The sequence below is a fragment of the Triturus cristatus genome, chromosome 3_1, assembly GCF_964204655.1.
Source record: "Triturus cristatus chromosome 3_1, aTriCri1.1, whole genome shotgun sequence".
Taxonomy (NCBI): Eukaryota; Metazoa; Chordata; class Amphibia; order Caudata; family Salamandridae; genus Triturus; species Triturus cristatus.
In genome coordinates, this window is record NC_140583.1 from 592145675 (window position 1) to 592159280 (window position 13606).

Genomic DNA, 13606 nt, shown 5'->3' on the forward strand with positions numbered 1-13606 from the left:
CAAGAAGAAGATGCAGTTGAAGCATAGTGCCACATGTCAGTACCATATTGTAGAGATACTATTTTGAATGTAGAATTCAGACAGAAAATGAATTGGTAGAAGAGTATGTCACCATTTTAAGTAAATTGTCCTCTTCATGAAACTTCGGAGCATACACTGATGAGCATAGTAGGGATCAATTTCTCTTAAAGTGTAAAAGTGAAGAACTTTGGCTTAAGGATGAGCCACCTTTAGAAGATATTATTGCCAATGCTAAGAGAGTAGAGCATATGATGGATTGTGTGGAACTGTTAAAGAAGGAAGAGGGTGTTAAGACTGGAGAGTGTAATGTTGGTAAAAGTAACAGTGGAAAGACAATATATTAATTAGAAGGACTTTGTTATAGGTGTGGCCTTATTCGGCACATTGAAAACAGAAAGGAAATGTCCAATGAAACATGTACATTGTAACAGATGTGGGTGTAAAGGATATTTTTCAAACATGTTGCAAAAGCTCCTTTTAAAGTAAAGGACACATAGGGGCCTATTAGGATGGCCGGCGGACCTGAGTCCGGCCGCCATCCTCGCGGTGTTGGGACCGGTCGCCAGACGTGCGGCAGTCCCGCACCGCTAATTAGGATGCGACCGCCACCCTGGAGGTCGCATTCCGCATTTTTGACATTGCGGCGGCAGGACCTGCCGCAATGCCAAAGTGCCATGGTATGCATTTCCATGCACAACGTGGCAGGTACCACGCGGTGCATGCCACCTTATGCATGGAAATGGAGTGGGGGCACCCTGGGTACCCAAGTGCAACCCTCCCCTCAGGGGCCCGCAACGGGCCCCGCAGGCTCATCCCCGCCAGCCTTTCCATGGCGACATTGCCACCATGGAAAGGTCTTCCACCGCACTCATCATTATATGGATGGCGGTGCCTATTGTGGCCCAAGTCTGCTCGGCCGGACCGGCGAAAAAACGGCGGATGCACTTTGCGTCCGCCGCGATACCTCCGCCATTATAATATGGCGGGGGGTAAATCAGGGCACGATGGCGGGCGTATCGCCACCGCCGGGCTGGCGGTGGTGATCCACCTGCCATCGTAATCAGCCGCATAGTGTTGAGAGATTAATTAAGAGGTTGTGCTGCAAGAAAGAAGTAAGGACTCTGTAAAACCTACTGAAGCTGTTTCATTGAAAAATGAAGCAATCAAGATGATGTTTTGATTCATTCTCTCATTTCATCATAATCTCACAAAAGGTGTTCAATGCTGTTTTCAGCGATAAAATAAGTTTGTGTAAACCGAATATCAAGCTAGGGGCTTTCGGTAGACAGGAGATTAAAATGAGATGCTTCTTTGTAGGCATACTAGAATTTATGGGCCACATAATTCCAGGTAAAATTTATGTAGCATTAAAAAATGGCAACCTTTTAAGGTGGACACACCTATAGGATTTGGAAATCATTTAGATCCAAATGCTCACGTCAACTGAATGCAAATGAAGGCATATGTGGTATTGTGCTAGATTAGCTCTAGGACAGGCCTATCTCTTATGATAAGGTCACACACTGTAAATAGTTCTAGAATGCAGCGAAGGGAACAAGGAGAAGAAACTATAGTTACTGCTGTAGTGGCTGAGGTGGAAGAAAGAAGATACTTGCTGCAGTGTTGCAGAGTCACTGCTGTCTTCTTTACAACATGCAGGACATTCTCTCTACTAGGAACCAAGGAAGATTCTCAAAGAAAGCTTTGTGCATAAGGCTTAAATATTTAAGTTTAATATGATTTGTCAACAGGACATTTAAAAAAACTAAATTTCAGAATGATATGGTAAGCTAGCATAAACACTCACTGCAGCTTGTTGAGACAGGAGAGGTTAAAAATCGTTATCGACATAATTTTGTCTGAAAAGGACAAGTAATGTATAAAACTATATCATAAATCACAGTGCAATTTAAATGTAATTGTGCATTGATTAAATGGAAATGGTCTCATCACTGTACTGGGGAACAACTTATTGCATTGCATATAGTCAAAGGGTGATTCACAGTTACAAAATAATCATAATTTGTATGAGATTCATTTCCATTGGTAGATTACAATTCGTTCTTTCTCCCGATATAAACAGAGCATCAGCATTGCAGCCCTTCCTGGAGATTGTCCTTCATGAGAAGAAGAACCTGAATGTTTTAAACATGGAGAAAAATCAAGATAAGTCAACTGAGACGATTCTGGCCAAACGTTGGCTTTTAATTATGAAAAGGAGTAGGAAAAAGGCTGAAACTCAACTTTGAGATTTAAATGGGACAGCAATAACTGTTTGGCCTCTGTTAAACACAAAAGTGAATAAAGTCTAGTACTAGAAGCGGGATATCAAATGGGAAACATCCATTACAACGCAGTCATTACAACCACCTACCTTTACAACACAACTGTTACAACGCAACTGCCTTTACATCACATGCCATTACAATGCATGCCATTACAACGCATGTCACTTCAACGCATGCCATTACAACACATTATAAGGTACTTTTTTTGGTATTAGGGTGGGTATGTATTTTGGGGTACATGGGAATAGTAAATTTTACCCCTACACTATCCAACACTTTCCCTACTTTTGCACTCACTGGAGTGGGAATAGTAATTTTTACCCCTAAACTATCCAACACTTAGTAATATTTACCCCATACACTATCCAAAACTTACCCTATTGTTACACTCACTGGAGTGGGAATAGTAATTTTTACCCCTACACTATCCAACACTTACCCTACTGTTGCCCTAAAAGTATTATGCATTGTAATGGAATGTGTTTTAATGGTTTGAGTTGGAATGGAATGCGTTGTAATGGTAGTTATTTAAAATATGTTGTAATGGCATGCGTTGTAAAATCATATAATGTAATGGTAGTTGTGATGTAAAGTAAGCCTGGGCAAAGCACTACGCTACGCTCGCGTAGTTTGCGAAGTTTACGCTACTTCGCACTACGCGAATTGCACGTAGCACAGTGCAAACACGCGTAGCGTAGTGTTGCGTATTGCAGCGGTCATTTTTTGCTTGCTCACGGTCCTCAACGTCAAGTTGGCGACCGCGAGCAAGCAAAATGACATCCCGGCGAGATTTTTCCTCGTTCGCGATCAGCAACATCAAGTTGGTGATCGCGAGCGTGGAAAATAAACCTCCCGGCGAGATTCTCAACGCGAGGAGGTCAGGTTTCTCCTTGCGAGTGGTCGCGTATGCTCGCGACCGCTCGCGATGATAAACTAACAGTCCGTGTTGAGAAAGCTGCAGCTCGAGTAAAAATCTACTCGAGCGGCAGAAAACTACAGCTCGCACTGTGCAAGATGCCGTTTTCAATGATTGCACAGTGCCGGTTGCTTGTCCGCACTGTGCAATCATTGAAAACGACAACTTGCACAGTGCGAACAGGGTACTACGCAGTTCGCGAAGTGCGAAGTGCACTTTGCGTAGCTTCGCGTAGTGCTACTTCGCGAACTACGCCCACGGTTAATGTAAAGACTGCTTTGTAATTGCATGAATTGTAACGTCAGATATTCTATCAAATGCACAGGAGTATTGGAGGGTTGGCTAGTGACTAGTTCAAAGTAACTAGTTCAAGCTCATCAAGTAATGATAAAATTATGGATATAGTGAGTCTACTAAGTCAATTTGCAGCTTGGGTTCAGTTTTTGGGCAACAGGATGTTCATATATATTTATTGTACATGTAAACTGAGATATGTACCAGCTCTTTTACTGCAATTTGCATTAAGCCTGCAGTTACGGAGACATTGATAATTGTTTTTAGCGTGTCTGTTTTGTATCTAGCCAATCCTTTAAAAGTATTTATCAAGATACAGTGAAGTGAGTCGGGTGAATGTAAAGAGTCTCTTTTAGCCAGTAGTATGTAAATCGTTCACAAGCTACTGGATGAATATAGAAACAAATTGTCAAGGAGGAAGACGTGAGTGACAATTGCATTTCCTTATCAACAGAGAGTGTACTTAGATTTAAGTACAAACTTTAACTATATAAATGAGTTGTTTTTAAATGTGTTTATGCAAATTTACATTATGTGACCATCCTGGAAATCTGGAATAGATCCTGTCCTTATATGTCTAACATGGTCATGCTGGAGATATAGCGTGCAAGTCATGCAAGTCTGCATGCAACATAAGGTAAAAATCTATATTTGAGAAGCAAAAAAAGATTGTTGACCTGATTGCTAATGTGCCCTTGAAACATGGATAAAATTAAAGATCTGGTTAGAAACGTTTTAGTAGAATGCCAAGAGTCTATAAAGTCCAGTCTTAAACAGCAAGGCCAGCAAGAATAGCCTACACAGACATCTCTAATAGAGCACTGAGGAAAGACCCTCTGATAGGAGAGCACTCGAATAAAACTTACAAACTGGTGGAAGACAGGAAAGTAGGGGTACAAGTATCGGTTAGATCATAGATGATTAGTCCATTTCAGAACCTATATAGAAAAATATTAGTGGGTGTCGATTCTCAGTATACTTCCTCTACCTCACAGAAAATCTTCTATTTGAGACTAATGTTGACTGATGAAGAATTACAGCATAGAGAAAGCAGATTTTTATAAGTTCCAATGTGAACATAATGATTGCTAACCTTTTAATGTTGTGCACACGGTGCAGAAGTTGATACTCCACGGATTCAGCTGTGTAACCATACAATCCATCATCTGTGGTGGGATGACTCTTGTGCAGCTATGACTCAAAGGAAATATAGTAGAAAGCCAGTCAAGAGAGTTCACTCCATAAGGGATTTTTCAACATAGCAAACTAATTGCACAATGGTTTCTGGACAGTGCGGAGTTAAAATGGAGTTAGGGCTTCTCTCCACTAACTTGTCTATTGTTTCTGTGAGCAGCTCTTTTAAACAGCACAGAAGGCACAACAACGTAATCTGTTTTCAGTTTAGCCATTTTGGTGGCATAAGTCGCTTTTGTGCTACATGTGGCTACTTTGTCAACCTCTCCTGACTTGTGCATTGGCTGTTGCTTCTTATGTCTTACATTATTTTGCTTTAGCACCATTAACTCACACTAATACAGTTCCGACCTCTTCACTGAAGTACAAAGCTGGAATAATTAACTGAATACAATTGTCACTGTGACTTTAAGAACTTCTCGTTTCAATAATAAATATGCACAAATACTTTCCTTCCTGTCGGACACTAACCGGTTATTAATTACTGTGTTGTGATGAATCCTCCAAGGAGCAGCAACAACAGTAATTCCAGATGTTTGGTTTTTAGTTTCTTCAAAGTTTTCAATATATTTGCGCAACAACAGCGCTGTTTTGCTTGCTCCCAAGAGAGGTGTAAAAAAGAGTCACAAAACTTTATTTCATTTATCTACGACTTTTAAAAATACTCCCTCTGGGAAGTCACATTAGCCTCACGTTTTGTGCTAAGGGGGTCATTTTACAAATATTCATTAACTCAGCTGAATCAGAAATGTACAAGCTTGTGATAATATTCTAGAACATAAGCATCAAGGGTCGTTCCATGCAACATATTGTAATAGGCAGTACCACAGGGAGTTGGAGAATGAATCGCTTTCGATTCAGAATGATCAGGCGAGGCAAGATTGAGGAGAAGCTATTATATTGTGCCCAATGTGTGATGTTGCAACTAAATATGAAAGTTTGTCCCTTGTGGCGATTATTATAATGAGTATTTTTACAGTGCAGAGGTACCCAATACTTTGAGTCCTGGCCCTAGGTCTGGGAGAGCTGACAGGTCATTTTAGCAGAATAACCAGGTTCTCAGGCAGATGGGCAGCATTCCAATTGAATAATGGGCCAAGAAGGGGAACGCTCTCTCTCCATATATACAGACCTATTTGACGCAGCTGAGCATAGTGTATGCCTAAGGATGTAGGCATTGATTCTTGATTGAACAAAGAGTGTTAAACATGTAGATAGGTGATTTGCTTCATATGATGTAAGAAGGCATTGTTCTACGTTATGGAGCATTTGTATCTAATAGACATTTGCAATACAATAGCCTAAATGTCATTGAAAGTGCCGGTGTTTAGTCTAGAACTACCTGTAATGATGATAGGTCTTGAAGAACCAGCAGGACATTTCCTGTTGATCACACCTGTCTTACCTACTTCCTGTATGGGAGACTGGTGTTGACTTCATCTGACCCATCAGTGGCAACAGAGTGCTAAGGAACTGAATGTTGTGATTTTATTAAATAGAACTTGCATTGCGATGTCTTCTCTTTTGCCATTCTTATTAGATCCTTCTGGGGCATCACTGACACAATATTGGTGTAAGAAATATCGTTGGCAAAAATATCAGGAAAAAATATTATTTACCATAATATCGTGATTCTATAATGGGAAGTACAAAAATATCGGAAATAAAATAAATGAATTAATGTATGCAATACATATTATGTAAAAGACACAATTACAAAAAATGCTATATACATTCAAATACATTTTAAAACAGAAACAAAAAATGTTACATAAAAAACAAATGCTATTCAACCACCATTATTAAAACTATTGGAGGATCAGATTATTAATGGTACTATTCCCACTCTAGTATTTGCAACGGTAGGGAAGGTATTGGATTTTGGAGGGGTAAAACTGACTGTCCCCACTCCAGTCTGTTCAACAGCATGGAAAGTGTTGGATTTAAGAGGGGTGAAGTATACTATTCCCACTCCAAACAGCACAAAAGTAGGGAAAGTGTTGGGCTTTGGAGGGGTAAAACTTACTATTCCCTCTCCAGTCTATGCAACAGTAGGTAGCGTTTAATTTCGTAGCGGGTACAATGTACTATTCCCACTCCAGTCAGCGCAACACTAGGGAATGTGTTAGACTTTTGAGGAGTACAATTGACTAATCCCACTCCAGTCTCTCCAACAGCAGGGGAATTGTTGGAATTTGGAGGGGCAAAATGCACTACTCCCGATCCAAACAGTACAACAGTAGAGAAAGTGCCAAATTGCAAAGAGGTTAATATTACTATTCCTTTTGCAATCTAAATAGGAGTAGGGAAACTAGTTCAAATAGATTACATATATAAGTAATACCATATTAATTGATTATTTTATCCATTTATTCAATTACTAATTAACTTCTCACCATTTACCCCTACAAATCTAGCAGCCCGACCCTAAAATATAACTTTAAGAATCAGTATTCAATAATTTACATATTTAAAATCAATTAATTGTTAATTAATTATTACTTAACTTCCCAGCCTAGACCACTACAAACCTAGCAGTCTCTAACATTTTTTTTTAAATAATCCATAGTTTAAATATTTAAATTAAACAATTAAATAAACTACTTTTTGATTAAATAACTTCCCACCATATACCCCTACAAACATAGCATCCAGCAATCAAAATATTTGTACAGTAATTCAGTATTCCATATTTTGCATAATTAAACATTAATTAAAAAATATTAATTTATTAATTAGTTAGCTTTCCACCCTAGACCCCTACAAACCTAGCAGCCTGTAAATGAAATAGAACTAAAATAAATATTCCATAAATTACATAATGGAAATCAATTGCATAATTAATTAACAATAGTTATTTATTACTTAATTTACTTCCCACCCTATTCCCCTACAAACCAAACAACCCACTATGATACTATAAATTACAAGCTATATTAAAATAAAATAACCTTTATATAAATAATAGTAACAAATAAAATACATCAACTAAACACATTACATTAAAAAACATATTAATATTTTTCTACTACATTATTGAAAACATTAAAAACATAGATATTATTAAAAATGATATTACTTTTTGATATTTGTATATCACAATATTTATTTTTCGATATTTCTGCCTCTTGATATTTTTTAACTGATATTTTTTCCAAATACAACTTTTGGGGTGTATAGTTAGCTGGCCTACTGATTACTGGTGTTCTAGGTTGCAGTTGGAATCAATTTGTGCTTGAAAGAGTCATCGTATATCGCATTTTTTGCAATGCTGGCCATAGTAGGCATATTCAGTATTGTTCAGTAGATTCATACTTGGTCTCGACCACAGTTAGGCTTTGGGGTTAGTGAGCAATGTTAGTGCATTTCAGAGCTTCTAGTATATCTTGCTTTTCTAGTAAAGGGCTGGAGATTGAGGCAATCATTTTTGGAAAACTGCCTTGAGTTGTTTATGATTCATTTATAGGATTGGTTCTTTAGGCTGGCTCTAGGTTCAATTTTATGCTTTACAAGTCTGGAATCATTGACCTTTCTAATTATTTGGAGGTTAAGTTGGTTCTGGAGATTATATTGTCTTTATTGGCTGTTTCAATGTTAATACAGCTATTTGATACTTTGCATGGCTTTCATTGTGAGTGTCAGTGTGTTTGTGAGAGTGGTTTCTTCATTTAGTTTTTCTTCCCCAGAATTTTGTTTTAAGAATTCTAAATGCACAATATTCATAATGCGTTAGGCTTTTAGATATAACAACAATGGTACTGATATCCTGATATCCATTATGCGAGGGAGAGTTCTCATAATTGTCATGACAGGACCCCTTTTTTCTTGTAGACCGTGCATCTGCAAAATGCAGGGTTCAAGTTCTTTTCTGGCCAATTGAACATATTGGTCTGTGCCCATATTAGGGCCTGTGTATAATGATGATACATAGACTGGTAAACGTTTTCACAGTGATTAGATCGATGTGTCCATGTATATAAGTGATTTAACACACTTCCTTGGAAAATGTAAATTAATAAAGTACATGACAGAGATTCGTATCTTTTGCTATTACTGGTTCAAGAGTAATTACAGTCTCCACAGTTGACTCCATGGTGAGTCTTCAACCAAGTAGGACGACACCCTTTATGCAATTGGTGTGAGAAATTTTTACTCGGTCAAGAGACTATAAGAGATGGACCTAGGGGTCCTCAACTTTTAACATTACTATCTGGCAGCCCAGCTGCAATGGCCAGCTGGCTGAGGGAGCGACACTCAACTTAGCTGGGCCTTCCCACGTTGAACTGCACTGTGCGAATGAGCAATGAACTGTTGCTGCTGATGGACAAGCTCCCTGCAGGCTCAAACAAGCTACTGACAACAGTGCATGCCAGATACATTAGAAGCTTACGATTATCCCCGACGTTAGTGCCATATGCACCAGAGATCCGCATCAACTCGCTGAGCCCCTTCAGAGAGCTGCTTGGGAGAGAAGGGATGGAGCTCTGGGATCAGAGGTTAAAGCTACCCTGGGTGTTCTGTTCCAAAATGCTACCCTTATCCCATTTGAACAGCTTTGCAAATGACCACAATATACCTCTGTGCCATTTCGTAGCGTACCACACTTTACTGGCTGAGTTGCGGCATAATTGGCACATTATAGATGCTGAACCTAACACACATCCCCTAGGACATGCGCTCCACATCATGGGAAGTGGGCGTTGGCTTATCGCGGTTTGCAAAAGCGCTAGCATATACTGCGCAAGACCTACTGCCCCATATCAGGCAAGACTGGGAACAGGATATTTTGCAAAAGCGCTAGCATATACTGCGCAAGACCTACTGCCCCATATCAGGCAAGACTGGGAACAGGATATTGTCTGTGTCCTGTCATAGAAAGAGTGGGACAAGATCCTCATATACCTGCGCAAGCACTTACAATGCGAAATTTCAATACATCCAAACCAACGTACTGAGCAGAGCACATCTCACACCTGCGCTTCTGCATAGAATATATGGCACTGCACCCACTCGCCCCGATGTTGCTATCAAGGTGCAGACATGTTTGTTTGTTTTATTAAATTAGCACAGCTAATTAGATAGATAGATAATGAACTTTATTCGATATGTAAAAACAATATCATAAAAGTACATACAGATAAAATTTGTTAATAGAATAAAATTTCAATTATTTTACAACAATCTCAAATTCAATTAAAATTGCAGATACACAATAGAACTTTTAGGACAGGTATCAACTAAGTCTGCATTGTAGCCCTCAGCTTCATGGTCATTTTCAAGTAGGATGACATGGCTGCCAAGGCTAAAGGGGTATCCAGGGTCTTTAATTTATAATAAGCCACTCTATGTGAGCGTAAACCCCATGATTTGAGCAAAGGTTTCAAAAAAATAGTCCTTGGCAGTTGGTAAAATCTACAGAATAGGATACAGTGTATATTGGATTGTGTAGATAGGCCGTCACACGGGCATTTCTCCATGACAGTAGACCAACAGTTTGGGTTAGGAAAAGTTAAAAATCTGAAAAAAGAGTCAGTACGAAAACGGGTCAGGAGCATGCGAGTAAAAGGCGATGGTTCTAGGAGTAGATATTGCTGGATCCCATTTGTAATGGTTGAGTGTTGATATTCCACGATTGAACTCTTTTGTTTTTCAGAGACCCATCGCTGGCTGCTCAAGTGGTTTAGGACAAGACGTTTTAGCGTAACTCTTGCTATTTTACTTAAGGCTAAGGGGTCAGAAAAGAATTCTGGGTGTCCTAAGTCCGAAGACAAATTCTTTACATAATTCAACCATTTAATATTCCTGACCCTGTTCAGTTTAAGACAGTCTTTGATGATTTCTCTGTTAAAACGAGTCTCTTGGTTGGTCCAGACTTTGTGACATAGGATGAGTGGGGAGGAATTAATCGTATCCGCAATATGTGTAAGACCTAATTCAGTGTGTTCCAAGTAGGTAGATGTACCAGAGGGGACGGCCAAGAGATAACGCAAAAAGGCATTCTCGAGGCGTTGAATTTGGTCAACGGAGTCAATCCCCCAGATCCCAGCTCCATAAGTTCCAACTGAGATGCACTTCGCCCGATAAATCTGAAGTAAGGAGTTAATCGGGCGGCCCCCAAGTTTTTTTGAAAAGTTGGTCAATGCGCCTATGGCTTTGGACAAAGCTAACCCCCTAGCTTGAGCTGCGGCACGCCAGGTACCCCTTTTATTGAAAGTAATGCCCAAATAAGAGAAACTATCAATGCTGTCCAGTTTTTGACCGTTTAAAAAAATAGAGCATGGTTTTTTCCCAGTCCCTAGGCCACATGACATTGTAAAGGTTTTAGAGGTGTTAACATTTAGGCCTCTCTTTGACATATAGTCAGTGAATTCATTTACTGCCCTTTGTAGCCCCCTTCGTGTCTGGGACATAATTGCTGCATCGTCCGCGTAGAGCAGGATAGGTATGGGTTTACCATTTATTGTAGGGTAATCATGAAAAGGTCTATTTAAATGATGACCAACAGAATTGATGTAAAGGGTGAAAAGCAGGGGAGCTACTATGCAACCCTGCCTAACGCCACGCCTAATGAAAAAACTGTCAGTACATTCTCCCGTTCTGCCATACCTAACGCGGGCTGATGCGTCCCTATACAGTTCTTTAATAAATGAAAGGATGAAGGGGTCTAAACCTATCTCTGCAAGGGAGACCCATAAAAGCTCATGATCAACACAATCGAATGCCGAGCTCAGATCTACAAAGGTAATAAAGAGATTGCCTTTTTTGGCCTGAGTATATTTAGCTATTATGAGAGACAAGTTCAGGCCTTGCTCGATAGTACCTTTGCCGTGTCTGAAGCCATATTGCAGATTAGAAATGATGTCTTGGCCATTTATCCAATCGTGTATTCTAGTTAAAATAATTTGCCCAGCTACCTTCATGAGAGAGTCTAATAGTGAAATTGGGCGATAGTTGGCGGGATTATCTCTCTCGCCTTTTTTAAAAATCGGGACAACGACTGCCTCAGGCCAGGTGGGTATGAAACCTGTTATGTTCAGTGAGTTCAGAACGTTTGTAAGCAAAGGTGCCCAAAGGTCTGGCTGTGATTTAAAAACATCTATCGGTACGCAGTCCGGACCTGGCGCCTTCCCAGAAGGACTTTCTTTTAATGCCATCAATACTTCGACATATTCGAAGGAAATGTTCAGGGGAAAAAGAGTAGGAGTATTTGAATCTAGGAAGGGGTTAGGATTACTTCCCCTCTCATTCAGTTGGTCACCCGGATCAAGGGGATTATATAGGGCACTGAAGTGTTTAACCCAAGTTTCAGCAGTTATGGCTGAGTCCAACATTGGAGGCTGTGAAGATCGAAAAAAAGGGGCGTTGACTGCCCTCCAAAAAGCGGTGTTATCCCTCTTAGTGGAAGCTTCCGTAAGAGCTTGCCAGGCCTCTGACTTCAGCTGATTTTTCCTGGCCTGGCGTATAGTGTGGTAATTTTTCCTAGCTTGCTGGACTTCCAAGCGATTTCTGGGATTAGATTTTAAAGCAGCTTTCAGGAGTCGCAGAGCTTTAGAACAGTTCCTATCGAACCAACAATTACTAGAGGAAGAGGATTTCCTTGGGGCACATTCGAGCTGTCTTTTTATTTCCAATAAGATTTGAGAAAAGGAGTGACTTATTGCGTGCGGATTGTCTGAGAGTGATAGACATGTTTGGATATGATCGTATGTGTTCTTCACCAGTGAATTTAAAAAGGTGGAAGGGACTACTTTGTCCCATTTAAGGTAAAGCCCCATGGTGGTTCCTGGCTGAAGAGGTTGGGTGTAGGGAGTATTCTGCCTAACCTTGTGCTTAGCGTGTGAGGTGAGATTTAAGATCAATCCAATTGGGTAATGGTCACTGATTACAGAATCAAGAGTCTCCCAGTTACGTATAAGCCCTGAATACCTGGAAGATATGAGTATGTAATCAATTATTGTGTGACTACCTCTCCCGTTATAAGTGGGTTTAAAACACTTAGGTGGAATGCATAGTTCGTTGGCATAGGATAGGTTAAAGTAGGATGTTAAGCCATTTAAAAAGTCTCCTAGTTTAGAGTGTCGGAAGTGGCTAGAAGAAGAATCATCGATATCAGATACCATTCCACAGGTGCCTTTAATGCTCTGTGAACACAGAGGGCAGTTGAAATCACCCAGCCAAATGATTAATGAGTCAGATTTATTTTGATTCTCTATTTTTAATAAATCGGTTTTAAGCCCATTAAGTATCTGTTCAAGGTGATGGCTTGGGATGTTATTATAAAAGTTAACCAAAACAGTGTAATTGATTGAACCACCGGTTAAACAAATGATCTGATAATTTGAAGTCCCTGTGATGTAGGCTACTTTTAGTTGACTTTCTACAGAAATGTAAGTCACGAGGCCCCCTTTGCTTCTGCCTTGAAGGCTTGGGGAAGCTGGGGTATGAAAGGTCTGATACCCTAAAAGATGAAGCTCGGTGATAGTCCATGTTTCCTGTACGCAAATAATGCTATGACAGGAGACGATCTGAACCCATGCAGGGTTGGTCAGTTTGTCAGAAAGACCTGCGACATTCCAGGACAAAAGACTATCACCCAGTGGAGTTTCATCCGTACGGGGATTACCGATCATAGGATCTATTAAGGTCTCGTTTGTTTCTTGCAAATTCTGGGAGATTAGTGGAGAGGAGCTATCCCTCATAGAATGAGTAATCAAAGAAGAATTGGGTAATAAGTAACCAGTTACGCTCATTTGCTCAGAGGGAGTAGAAAGAGGAGCGATGCCTTCGAGCTGCTTGCTCCCGAGGTTGTCAATGAGCGGGGTATTCTTTTTGACATTAAGAATATCAGGTTCTGAAGTGGCCGGCGGGATATTTGTGTTAAGGAAGTTATCCT

The 13606-nt window shown here is 40.0% G+C and overlaps 1 long non-coding RNA gene across 9 annotated transcripts in view; it reads right to left on the reverse strand.

The window, feature by feature from the left end:
- The window catches only part of LOC146860595 (uncharacterized), a 137151-nt gene that overhangs the window by 20534 nt on the left and 103011 nt on the right, over nt 1–13606 (reverse strand). For 6 of the 9 annotated variants that reach the window (XR_014978835.1, XR_014978842.1, XR_014978834.1 and 3 more), the window contains one exon: nt 4613–4716. The exons of 1 other annotated variant lie outside the window; for it this stretch is intronic. This is a non-coding gene — a long non-coding RNA (uncharacterized LOC146860595). The remainder of the gene's footprint in view (nt 1–4612; nt 4717–13606) is intronic. 2 more of the 9 variants (XR_014978838.1, XR_014978837.1) reach the window with 1 other exon arrangement.